The following is an 11,575-nucleotide window of genomic DNA, read 5'->3' as shown; positions in this document are numbered from 1 at the left end:
ACTGAGGATCTAAATGCTGAGATTCGAACAAGCCAGAAATGGAAAATTCAAAAGAGAGAGTGAAGCTGGGTGAGCAGAATGCTTTATAATCTCAGCTGGCAGGAAACTGAGACAGAGGATTGTGAGTTCAAAGTCTATCCTAACTACAAAGAGAGACCGCTCTCTCTCCCAAAACTTTAAAAAAAAAAATTAAATCCCTGTGGTAAAGTAAGGGTGGAGGGAGTGTCTACAGTGTCCCCTAGGGGGCATCTGAGATGGCTCTGTCCCTCCTTCCCAGGGTCCTGGCAGTCTTGGCCCCAGGCCTACATGGGAAGATGAAGAGAACGAAGGGAGGAGGGGCACGGGGGACTGTTCTGGGCTAATAACATATAAATACTGCACCCCAGGCATCAGAGCCTTCCAAGTCTCTGGCTTCTTTTATGCTGGGTCCAGACCAAAGCTGAAAATTGTAGTGGTCATAGTGTATTTTCAGGGGCTTAGTGGGATCAGTAAGGAGAATGATGTGGAATCTTCCTAATGCACTTTCTGAGCCAGGCAGCCTAGAAGCCAAAAATCTTATCAAATGTCATCTGGTCTACTTAACAAAGGAAAATCACAAGTTCAAGGTGTCAGTAACTGAGATGGAAATGGGCTTCAGTGAGCATGAAATTAGATCAAACAGAGGCCTGGAAAATGCTTCCCCATACTAAATGGAAACCATGGAGATATATATGAACAGTTCCTTGATGTCTAACTTTTCCCCCCTTTCAAAGGGCTGGGAAAATTAGCTAACTCTTTAAAGCACAGATCCGAAAACAAATAATTAACACAACCTCTGTGCTTTTGAAATTATTTTTACCGACCCACTTACCTAAACAGTGACTTACAAAGAGGTCTCTTGAGGTTTCTTATGTAACTGGAAACAAACCATGACACGGAGACAACCACACATGAACACATTGAAGAAAACCTTCTGCCCTCTGAGATCTCAGGCTGATGTGAGGCTTTTGTTGATGCTAAATATTACTAGTCCATTTCATTACTCTAGAGCTAGACGATGACATTTTCACCCCGAAAAAAAATGTCTGTGTCTGAGACAGGATCAGGAACTATGTCAAAATATATACAAAATGGAGACATGTTCAGTTTAGTTCAACAAATATTAGAGTACTTCTGCCCTAGTTACCGTTCTATTGTTGGGATGAAACACCAAGGCAACCTATAAAGCCATTTAATTGGGGGCTAGCTTACAGTTTCAGAGGGTTAGTCTATTATCATGGCAGAGAGCATGGTGACACGTTGGGTGGCATGGTGCTGGAAAAGAAGCTGAGAGCTCTACATCCTGACTCACAAGCAGCAGGCATAAAAAGAGACACTGGGTCTCAGGCTTTTGAAACCTCACAGCCCAACACCAGTGACACGCTTCCTCCGAGAAGGTCACACCTCCTAACCCCTCCAATCCTTCTCAAATCAACTAGGGACAAAAATACAAATATATGAACTTAGAGGGGCCAGTCACATTCAAACCACTAAACCATAGCACCTGCTTTATATCAAAAACTGAACAAAGAATTAGAGAGAGTTACAGTTGCATGAAGTAGAACCCTGCCTCCAATAGTCCGAACAGATGAGAGAATGAAATTAAAGTCTTTAATAAACCACCATGTTTCTCGGGTCTCTGAAGTCCCACCCATCTTGTGTCAAAGCATAGTGGCCTGGTTTACTCTTTTCAGTTTTAGTGGCACACAGCACAAGAAGGAAGAGTAACTTCTGCTCCAATAAAGTTTATATCTGATGAAATACAGTAGCTGTTAATAAGATATAACCTTGTTAAGATAAACAGGCTTGAAATAGCCTTTTAAACGCAAAAGTTCTTCCTTCCTTCCCTAGAGTATTTTTATTTTTTTTGAAGTTGGGAAATGCTGGTTTTATTATTTCTCCTTTAATTTTTTGTTTGTTTTTTTAAAAACATTTTTTCTTTTATTGGATTTTTTTCTTTACAATTTAAATGTTATCTCCTTTCCTGGCTTCCCTTCCAGAAACCTGCTATCCCATCCCCCTCCCCCTGATACTATAAGGGCGCTCCCTCACCCACCTACGCACTCCCTCCCACCTCCTGGCCCTGACATTCCCCTACACTGGGGCATCAAACCTTCTCAGGACCAAAGGCCTCTCCTCCCACTGATGCCCGACAAGACCATCCCTTGCTACATATGCTACTGGAGCCATAGGTCCATCCATGTGTACTCTTGGGATGGTGGTTTAGTACATGGGAGCTCTGGGGGGTCTGGTTGGATGATATTGTTTTTCTTCTTATGGGGTTGCAAACCTCTTTAGCTCCTTCAGTCCTTTCTCTAACTCCTCCATTGAAGACCCCGTTTCCAGTTCAATGGTTGGCTGTGAGCATTCGCCTCTGTATTTGTCAAGCTCTGGCAGAGCCTCTCAGGAGACAGCTATATCAGGTTCCTGCCAGCATCCTTCTCGACAACCACAATATTGTCTGAGTTTGGTATCTGTACATGGGATGGATCCCCCTCGTTGGGCAGTCTCTGGATGACCTTTTCTTTAGTCTCTGCTCCACACTTGGTCTCCATATTTCCTCCTATGAGTATTTTTGTTCCCTCTTCTAAGGTCTGAAGCATCCACTCTTTGGTCTTTCTTCTTCTTGAGTTTCATGTGGTTTGTGAATGCCCTAATAACCACTGAGTGCATAATAACCAGTGAGTGCATACCATGTGTGTTCTTCTGTGACTGGGTTACCTCACTTGGGATATTTTATAGTTCCACCCATTTGCCTAATAATTTCATGAAGTCATTGTTTGTAATAGCTGAATGGAATTCCATTGTGAATAATGTACCACATTTTCTATATTTATTCCTCTGTTGAAGGATCTCTGGGTCCTTTCCAGCTTCTATTATAAATAAGGCTGCTATGAACATAGGGGCGCATGTGTCCTTGTTATATGGTGGAGCATCTTCAGTTATATGCCCAGAAGTGATATAGCTGGGTCCTCAGGTAGTACTATGTCCAATTTTCTGAGGAACCTCCAGACTGATTTCCAGAATGGTTGTACCAGTCTGCAATCCCACCAACAATGGAGGAGTGTTCCTCTTTCTCCACATCCTTGCCAGCAACTGCTGTTACCTGAGTTTTGATCTTAGCCATTCTAACTGGTGTGAGGTAGAATCTCAGAGCTTTGATTTGAATTTCCCTGATGACTAAGGATTTTGAACATTTCTTTAGGTACTTCTCAGCCATTCAATATTCCTCAGCTGAGAATTCTTTGTTTAGCTCTGTAGCTCACTTTTTAAAAGGGTTATTTTATTCTCTGGAGTCTAACTTCTTGAGTTCTTGTATATATTAGATATTAGCCCTCTATTGAATGTAAAGATCTTTTCCCAATTTGTTGGTTGCTATTTTGTCCTAATGACAGTGTCCTTTGCCTTATAGGAGCTTTACAATTTAATGAGGTCCCATTTGTCGATTCTTGATCTTAGAGTATAAGCCGTTGGTGCTTTGTTCAGGAAATTTTCCCCTGTGCCCATGTATTCCAGACTCTTACCCACTTTCTCTTCTATTAGTTTGAGTGTATCTGGTTTGATGTTCCTTGTTCCACTTGGACTTGAGCTTTGTACAGGGTGATAAGAATAGATTGATTTACATTCTTCTACAAGCTGACGTCCAGTTGAACCAACACCATTTGTTGAAAATGCTGTCTTTTTATCCACTGGATGGTTTTAGCTTCTTTGTCAAAGATCAACTGACCATTGGTGTGAGGGTTCATTTCTGGATCTTCAATTCTATTCCATTGATCTACCTGTCTGCCTCTGTACTAATACCAAAGTTTTTATCACTATTGCTCTGTAATACAGCAGGAGGTTAGGGATGGTGATTTTCTTTGTTTGTTTGTTTGTTTGTTTGTTTTTGTTTTTGTTTTTTGGGGGGTTATTGTTGTTGTTTTTTCTATCTTTATTAAATTGGGTATTTCTTATTTACATTTCAAATGTTATTCCCTTTCCCGGTTTCCATGACAACATTCCCCTAAACCCCCTCCCATTCTATATGGGTGTTCCCCTCCCAATCCTCCTCCCATTACCGCCCTCCCCACAAAATCCCATTCAGTGGGGGTCCAGCCTTGGCAGGACCAAGGGCTTCCCCTTCCACTGGTGCCCTTACTAGACTATTTATTGCTACCTATGAAGTTGGAGCCCAGGGTCAGTCCATGTATAGTCTTTGGGTAGTGGCTTAGTCCCTGGAAGCTCTGGTTGGTTGGCATTGTTGTTCATATGGGGTCTCAAGCCCCTTCAAGCTCTTTCAGTCCTTTCTTTTTTTTTTTTCTTTTTTTCGGAGCTGGGGACCGAACCCAGGGCCTTGCACTTGCTAGGCAAGCGCTCTACCACTGAGCTAAATCCCCAACCCCTCTTTCAGTCCTTTCTAAGATCCCTCCAATGGGGGTCCCATTCTCAGTTCAGTGGTTTGCTGCTGGCGTTCACCTATGTATTTGTTGTATTCTGGCTGTGTCTCTCAGGAGAGATCTATATCCAGTTCCTGTCAGCTATTTTCTTGACTTGAAATTTTCAGGCACAATGATATAGGTGCAGATAACTTTACTCACAAAGAGATAATATATACATAAAAAGAACAATTTCATTTTCCAAAATTTGGTTATTTTGCCTAAATATTCAATTTTGCCCTGACTACACAACTCAAATTTCTTGTACAATTCTTTCTCAAACATGGTTCTCAAACGTTAAGAATAAACACCCAGGCAACAGAACTTCAGATAATCAAATTCCAATATTCCGAACTCAGTATATCTGCCAGGTAGTTCTCCACTGAGAGATCTTCCAACCATTTAGTCCTTCACAAGCCCTCCATTTTCCACAGCCTCCTCCTGATTCCTGCCAACCTCTAAACACATCTTGTACTTCTCAGAGCTCATTATTGCTCTTCTTTGTCCTTTTTCTGGAATGCCCTGTCACTGTCTCCCACTCGGAAATTCCATGTGCACCATCCAAAACCCAGGCCTATTCACGGTGTTAGCTTAGGCTTCTCCAGGAAGGTAAAGCCAAGTCAGAACTTGAAGACAGTCATGAATTTAAGAAATGATCTCAAACATCAGGAGAGCAGGCTGTCAGGATGAAAGGGTGAGGGAAGTCAGTATTAGAGCTAGCTTCTGCATCAGTCCCATCCGTGGGCACCCGGGGACCTGCCCTCTAAGCACCATTTGGCCTTTGAAATGTTATCTGTTGGGCGACGATTTATCCTTCTGCTTCTACTCCCCACCCCCATTGGTTCCTGGTTACCACCTCTAGGGATATTAATGTTCTTGCTCTTTTGGCTGCACATACATTAGAGAACCCCCTGATGGAGAAAGTAAGAGATGATCAGAGCTGCCGGGTTGTACTGGGGTAAAACTAGTCACCATCTAAAGGGTATGCCGATAAAGGGGACAAGAAAAGAGGTGTCTAACATCCTAGACTTAACTTGCCTGATCAGTTGCCCTCCATTGGACCAGCCATAGGCTTCTACTTCAGAGTGCTTGTCCTGCTGTGTTGTGGCTTTTTGACTATGGACTTAGAAGCGTCAACAAATTCTTGTTCACCTTGGTGGATGTACCCAGGACAATCACACCCTCTAGTACCTCTGTGGCTAAAAATGTACATTTAAATTAATAGATCACATAATGGCCACTCTATCTTAATTAGTTGATTATACAAGCAAGCTTCAAAAAGGGGGAATGAAAACAAAATTGATATAAACAAAGACCCCCAGTTATAGGGAAAAGGAATTATTTTAACTATACCGCCGACTACATGTGGTGGGGTTCTTTTTTGCCAAAGGTATTTGACAAAGAAGAAATGTTATAGCAGGAGCTCTATCCTAAGAAGTTGATTGATTGTTCAAGGAAGCTTTTTGAAAGAAAAGAAAGTAGGCAAAAATTGGGGGCTGAGAAGACAGTTGATGTAAAAAAAAATACACACTTATAAGGAAAGGAATTATTTTCACAATACTGTTGGGTACATATGCTGTCTATTTTTCCAAAAGAAACCTGACAAATAGGATATATACATGTAATATTAAGGACTAGTCAGTATAAAATCCTAAATAAACATGAGTGAACTGTAGCTACAGTCTATCCTTCATCTCATTAGATCCCTATCATAAACTGATTTATTCAAAATAAAAGCATAAATAGTGCATACACTAACACCAAGTTCTATGGGTTCTGTCTCAGTACTACCCAGCCCCCACCAACATCATCCCCTTGCTCATTTCCACCTTGCTGTTTCTCCCAGGCACATCTCAGCCTGAAGCATTCACACTAGTGATTCCATCCACTTGACATTCACCGTTGAACAGTTAAGACTCCCTAGGAGTCTTATTTAGAACTGCTAGTTCCCCAGCCCTCTGAACCCCTGGTCTCCTTTCCTACACAATGTCCTCCCCACGAATACATAAGCTTACTATGCCTGTTGCTTATTTCTCATCTGCTTCTAGGAAGTGAGCGATGTCCATATAGTTAACATTGTCTTTCTTTATGACATATCCCAAGCGTTCTGGATGGAGTTTGGAATGAATTGGCTAATCAGTGAAATACAGAACTAAATTGATTATCTGAAGGCTTGACATCAGCAATGTACTTCATAATGTAGAGGAGATGGGATGCATTTGCTTCTCAGACAATGATGATCACCCAGTATGGACCAGAAATGGAGAATCTAAACATCATACCTGCCCTGAGGACTTTCTGTGCATATGGGAACAGATGATCACAGGCATACAGTGTGCAGAGTTATAATAGGAAAGAGAGAACCTAAGGATGAACAAAGGATGTTTCATATTCAACAAAGGGAAGGACACCAAACTAGGTTTTGGGTGCGTGTGTTTATCAAGTGTGCAATACAGAAACAGGAGTCAGCACAAGCTCACATTGACACTGAGTCCCTTAATACAATCCTGAGTGAGTTCTTGTCCTAAACGTAGTTGTTTGCTCTTTGTCTCCCTTTATTTTTTTTACTTTCTTTTTTATTAAAAATAGATTTCTTTTTCTCACACAACATATCCTGATTACACAACATATCCCTGTACTCCTCCCAGCTCCCTATTGCCTCTCCTCACATCTGGATCCACCAGGTTTCCGTATCTTACTAGAAAATAAACAGGCTTATGAGGGATAATACTAAAATAATGTAAAAACCATAAGAAAACAAAAACTAACATGTTGGAATTGGGCAAACAAACAGAAGGAAAAGAGCCCATGAAGAGACAAGAGACAGAGACACTCACATACCCAGGAATTCCATAAAATCACTGAACTGGAAGCTATAATATATAAACACAAAGGACATGCAGAGTAAAATGAGAAAAGAAAGAATATATAGCGATAAAATAAACAATAATAAAGTTTAAAATATTTTAAAGAAAAGAAAGAGCCCTGATATAACATTGTGAGACAAGGAACTACCTTCGTTTCCTGATGCCTATCATGCAGCCTACGTTAAGAACACTTTGTTTCCCCAGTGAGACTCTCTTGGAGGAAACAATTTACAAATGGTTATCACTTGGAAGGAGTTTCCGGGTTAGGGATGGAAATGTGTGTCCACTTCTCTTTTCAGCGCTGGATCACCATTTTATTTTCACTGTTTAAATTCTGGCAAAATAAATTCTAGCACATGTGAAGTGCGTTCAGTACATTCCCAACACACAGCCATTACTGCCGTCCATCTACAGAATTCTTTTCATCTTTAAAAACAGAAGGTTTGTGTCCATAAAACACCAGCTCCACATTTCTCTTGCCCCCAATCTCTCAAAATTATAATCATATTTTATTTCTCTAGGAATCTGAGAGCACTTGAAGTCCACACAGGTATCACAGTATCTGTGTTTTGTATCCGGCTTGTCTCACGTTACATAATTAACTTGTCTCATTTAGCACAGTGAGATAAGCCAGTTACAAAACAATACTGGGACTAGACAGATGGCCCAGTGGTTAAGAGCACTGGCTGCTCTCCCAGAGGTCCTGAGTTCAATTCCCAGAAACCACGTGGTGGCTCATAACCATCTCTAGTGGAATCCCATGCCCTCTTCTGGTGTGTCTGAATGTAGCACCGATGTACTCATATACATAAAATAAATAAAAATTAAAAACAAAAAGCCAACAATACTTTGAGATTTCTTTCCCCTTAAGACTAAGTAATATTCTATTGTATCTGTATTTCACATTTTCTTTTCTATTTACTTACTAATGGACATTTGAATTGCTTCTATCTCTTCAATATTATAATACTTTTAGAAAACTGGTGTAAAAATGTTTGAAATTTCTGCTTTCAAGTTTTTGAATATACATACTCAGAAGTCAAATTACTAGAGTACATATTAATTTTATTTCTAATTTTCTTGCTGGTCAGTCATACTATTTTTCATAATGGTGCCACCATTTCAAGTTTCAGCAACAAAGCACAAGTGGTCCAGTGACTCCATGTGCTGTGTCACACCTGTTATTGTCTGTTTTCTCTAGTGGCTACCTTAAGGTATCAATTCCTCATTTTTTGTTTTTATAAAATACATATTAGGGGACCAGAGAGATGATTTAGTGTGTAAAGGTGATTGCTTCCCATCCCAGTGAGCACAGTTTAATCCACAGAACCCACATGGTAGAAAGAAAGAACCAACTTTCCCAAGTTGTCCTCTGACCACTACACATAAGCACATACAGGTCTGTCTTGTCTGTCTGTCTGTGTCCCTCCCTCTCTCTCCCTCCCTGCCTCTCTCTTTCACACACACAAATTAAATTAATAAAAATGAATACTTTTTTTAGTTTTTTTTTAAATCCAGGTCTTATTCAACCTGGATTAAGTCAATAAACCCCACAATGTGCCCACTATATAGGCAATGTGCTAGATGATATAGATTCAGAGTAGACAAAATTACCTCCCAACTTCATGATGCTTACAATAGTGGGCCAGACAGATATGTGGACCAAGGAAAAGTGACACCTTACACATAACATCAGAAAAAGAAAAAGGAAAAAGAATCGGCCAACAGTTAGTGTACAAAAATGTTTATTTGATGCGATCATTTATAAAATTTTGAATTAGTGTTCACAAATCAAAATTAATTTTGATTTCTGACTTCTTTTAGAGAAAAATTTGAAGGACGTAGTGGCAACTCTGGGCCAGAACTCCAGGATGGCTGCAGTAACCCAGAGCCGAACACAGCTGGCAGCCATTTTAAAGGCAAGAAGGACACCTAAACCAAATGTCCATTAGTAAGTAAATAGAAAAGGAAATGTAGAATCCACACAGGCCGGGAATGGGGTACTGAGTCCAGAGTCCAGGCAGAAGAACATTTTGATTATGGTTCACACATAACTGATTGGCAACTACACACAAACCCCAGTAAACACCAACAGTCCTTGTTCACTAAGTATCTAGGAGGTGAAGGTATTATCAAATAGTGTTAGTTCTGGAAGACACTATCTTTTTTTAAAAACTATTTAATCATTTTCATTTTAGAAGTGATGAAACCAAAACATATAGAGGTTGAGTAGCTTTCCTGATGTAACACAAACACAGTCTCTAGTGTTGACAGCGGAACAGAGGGGAATTATGCACAGAACAGTACAGAGGGCATTTGTTGATTTACCTGTCTGGCATCTTTGTCCTCTTCTGTGAAAATATAGCCTCATTTTGGTTTGAGGGTCACCATTCCTCCTTATGGCCTGTGATCCTAATGGAACTGAATCCTCTTGGCTTCAAGATTGGAACATGCCCCAAGCCTGTCTATGCCCACTCATCTGGAGCTACACCTGCCACTGGGGGTTGTGGGAAGAAAGGGTTTAAGTCAGCATGATGCTATTGGTACTCAAGACTCCGTGAAATAATGAAATGACTATAAGCTACCTTTCTTTGGATAAATTGCTTGCCTGCCCTGAGCCCCAGTTAACACATCTGCAAAGAGAAACAATTCCTACCTCAGAAAACTGTTGTCTGCCTGTAAAGAAAGAATGTACATAAAATGCCTGGCACACAGTAGGAGCTTATTGCTGTTGGCTCTTTTTATTCTCCTCCAACTAATGTCACGTGGCTGTATCATTGCTATAATTAAAATATTAGGAGGGAATTGGCAAACATTTCTCACGACATATTGAAAACAGCATTTTCAGTAGCTACCTTATGTGATTTCAGGGAATTGGCGAGGGAAAAGGGAGGGGGGGATGCAGCTTCATTTCCTGGAAAAACTCAAGCCATATCTAATGCTTGCCAAGGGTAGTCCATAAGTCTGTGTCTGCATTCATCTGCTTTGTCACCTCTGGATAGATAGAGTGGGCTTCCTCTCTGCTCATTAGCTATTGTGTTTTGAAGATGGGAATTCTTTTACATCTCTGGCAACCATTTAGCTGACAGTTTCATTCATAAGGAAATAATTGTATGAGAGCATTTGCATGACACTTTGTGCTCTTAAAGCACTTTGGAATCCAAACTAATTAGCATAAGCACTAACGTGTCAGAATTTATGGATTAAAATTGCAATTTTCCAGTTATACTTTGTTTTCCAGTACAAACACAGTGATCTTTTGTATTCATTAGAAGAGAAACAACACAGGAATAAGCTGTCTGTCTAGTGGGGTTAAAAGTACTATAGGCAAGAAACGAGATCGAGACTTTATTGATTAAACATTTCTCTAGCAACATCCACGAAGGTTTGTAGGATGAAGCCTCCTGTTAACATTTTCAAATCAACAATGCAAACAGGACACTGGTGCTTACAGAAGATGTAGAAACTCATGAAAAGATTCCATGCCACAAAATAATACTCTTTCTTCATTTCTGGATTTAAGTACCTCATACTAGAAAATCACCAGGTTATTATTTAATTTTAAACCAAATGGCAAACTACCAAATCACGAACTATTGCAAAATATCTCCACTGTAATATGAACGTACACCACAGCCAGAGGCTTGGAAAGAGTTGAGTGAGGGACACTGGAGTGTCAGCTCTGGAACTTGTTAGTCAGGGAACAGTAAATTTCAAGATCTTTGTTTCCTCCTCCCAACATGGGGCAGGGTACTAGTCAGGATTCTCTAAATGAATAGAAATGACAGCATGGGTATAAGCATGAGTGCATGCGTGCGTGAGTGCGTATGGTTGTGTGCGCGCATGCGCATGCGTACCTGTATTAGAGTACCTTCAGGCTGTGCTTTGGATAGCCCAACCGTGGCTGTCTTCTGATGGAAAGGCCTAAAATCTGCTAGTTGCTCAGTCCATGAGACTGGATATCACAGCAGTCCCAATCTGGTGCTGGCGTCCCAGAGGACTCCTAGGCAGCTAGTGGTCTTCAGTCTACTGGAATCCTGAAGAATGGCGTTCTAATACCAGTGAAGCCTCACCAGCAGCATAGATAAAGTTGCCAGTGAGAGTGAGGGCAAAAACCAAAAGCTTTCTTCTTCTGTGTCCTTTTATGTAGGCTGCTACCAGAAGTTAGGGCCCAGATTTAGGGGAGGTCTTTCTACCTCAGATAATCCAATCAAGAAGAACCCTCACAGGCACGGCCAGCTGCTTTAGGTTTTAGTTGATTCCAGATGTGGTCAA

The sequence above is a fragment of the Rattus norvegicus genome, chromosome 5 (assembly GCF_021556685.1).
Source record: "Rattus norvegicus strain SHRSP/BbbUtx chromosome 5, alternate assembly SHRSP_T2T, whole genome shotgun sequence".
In the NCBI taxonomy this organism is placed as follows: Eukaryota; Metazoa; Chordata; class Mammalia; order Rodentia; family Muridae; genus Rattus; species Rattus norvegicus.
This window is presented reverse-complemented; position numbering follows the sequence as displayed.